The sequence below is a fragment of the Cucurbita maxima genome, unplaced genomic scaffold, assembly GCF_002738345.1.
Source record: "Cucurbita maxima cultivar Rimu unplaced genomic scaffold, Cmax_1.0 Cma_Scf02008, whole genome shotgun sequence".
Taxonomy (NCBI): Eukaryota; Viridiplantae; Streptophyta; class Magnoliopsida; order Cucurbitales; family Cucurbitaceae; genus Cucurbita; species Cucurbita maxima.
In genome coordinates this window covers 640-3,030 of record NW_019274024.1, presented here as the reverse complement: position 1 = coordinate 3,030, position 2,391 = coordinate 640, and the positions used below count along the sequence as shown (strand labels likewise).

The 2,391-nt window shown below is 35.5% G+C and overlaps 1 non-coding gene across 1 annotated transcript; it reads left to right on the top strand.

Annotated features, from left to right (window-relative positions):
* The first annotated feature begins 2,251 nt into the window (after window positions 1-2,251).
* On the top strand, window positions 2,252-2,370 carry LOC111475568. Its single transcript, XR_002716573.1, has one exon. It is a non-coding gene; the product is annotated as a 5S ribosomal RNA (ribosomal RNA).
* The last annotated feature ends 21 nt before the right edge of the window (window positions 2,371-2,391 follow it).

Sequence of the window (2,391 nt, the reverse complement as noted above, 5' to 3'; positions counted from 1 at the left end):
CTTGGTTTAGTGTTCATATAAAAATCTAAGTGATTCCTTCAAGTATTTCTTAAGAAAAGTTTAAGGTGGCTACTTAACATGTAACGACCCGAAATTTTCTACTTAATTTAAGGTCGCTATTGTATACTTATCCTAAACATTGGATGGGAAAGACTTCATTTAAATTCCATAAAACATATCATTTATCTTAAAACACAGCCATGAACTTACGTGTTTTGAAAATATCTTTAAAACGACACAATAAAAGACCTGAAATAAAATAAATAAGCGGTTAAGTTAAAAACATCTTATTCTAGCCTAAGTCTAAGAAAATAAATATCACTATCCTATGCATGTACTATGGTCTCGAGTTGCGATGTCGTCGTCAGTCGTACAGGAATGCCTTGCCTTAACTTGAAAAAAATATAGTAGCACATGGCTTGAGTATTTTAAGAAATACTCAGTATGTCATCCACTATTGAGGTTAAATGCAACAATCACATGCGAATGAGATGATGAAATCTATCTTTCAATCTATCTTCCTACGGTGCTGTTCTAACGGATAATTTTGGACGTGTACCATATACTATACACACAACCCATATCGGGTATGGGCTCACCAGTCAGTTCGCACACCGTTGGGCCACCTTACTTGTCGGGCGAGCATACACTGGGACGCTCCCTAGGCCGAACACCCGGTTAGAACTAGTAACCGTCATAGCAACGCTATGAAAAACATAACGATCGTTGTCCTGCCATTGGATGTACGCGTCCGTACCCTCGTGATGGAATAGGGGTATCCCCCAATTCATGAGTACACATCATGCATGAGGTCCCAACATCTTTCCATTTTCATTATCATTTAATACAACCCCGCTAGCATTATGTACATATCATAACATTTTTCATATCGTTTCAGATATCGTTCATCATTCATATCATATCATTTCTCATTCTTCAGTTCTCAAATCATACATAATTCTAACGGGGTTATATTTCATGTCATTTATCGTGATTTCATGTCATTCATACATGTTGTATACACACAATTTAAGAGACCTAACATAACGTTCTATGCTTTTAACATAACATTTCATCATATACATATCATACCATGACATATTGGATCACAATGTATCATATCATATACAAGTCATAACGTAAACACTTCGTAGTCATATGTTCTCTAACTTATCATAGCCTTACCGTTCTTATACCTATCATAGTCATACCGTTATGTGAACATACCTTAGTCATATCATCACAAGAACGTATCCTAACGCTATTGTTCTATAAATCTATCACAAACTTATCCCTTTCTACCGGTAACCTAATCGTATTCTTTCAACAATCTCTCTTATCCATATCACTCTGGTATGTAACCTAACCTTAACGTTTCATGAACGTATTTTACTCCTATTGTTACATTTCATTTTGTGCATCCTTCTCGTATCCTATCTCAAACATATCATTAAACACATCGTACCATAATTATTATCATACAGTTCAAATATTATAACATATACATAACATATAAGAAGCATATCGATCCACAGACAATTCACACATATCAATATATATGACACGTGCAGAACCACGAGGCACGTGTCAACATCAAATATAACCATACCGAGAATAAGGTCACTTACCTAGCTAGCTTAAGTCGTTGTCACGAATATATCTTTAACGAAAGTTCGATTCCGTCCTTTGTAATCCGAGTCAACTTATATAAGCCCATGACATGAGTTTCAAGTTTGAACTCTACACACTTATTTCTCTAATTTACATTGGTCATTGTAAATTATATGACACGTCCTTTGTATTTTCTTTTCCCTCTATATTTAGTTTGTGGTTTTTAATTCTTTGATCTTATTTTCTTCCTATCTGTTGCATTTTAGTTTTGTTCTCATATATTCCAAATTTCTACTAAATCTTGTTTCCAAATCATTTCTTATCTTAGTGTTCACAAATTTTGTTGACCATTCTATTTTTAATCTATTAATTTGGCTACGGATATAAATTTAATCTAATATATTTACTAGCATTCCTATAAATGATTGACATTGAGTTTCTAACTGAAAGCTAAACCATTTTAATAATTCCATGAAGATCTAACTTCCGTTCTTTAGCTTCTAGTATCCAAATTCTTTCAATTTCTCCCAGTTCTTTTCTTCCTTTCTCTACAAATGAGAACCTCCCCCGCTCACGCCCATCGCGTTTCGATCATGCCGCCCCGCATGCGTTAAATCCGATTTTGTGCGCATGGCATGTTGTGTGCGATCATACCAGCACTAATGCACCGGATCCCATCAGAACTCTGCAGTTAAGGGTGCTTGGGCGAGAGTAGTACTAAGTTGGGTGACCACTTGGGAAGTCCTCGTGTTGCACCTCTTTTTTTCTTTCAATTTCTCC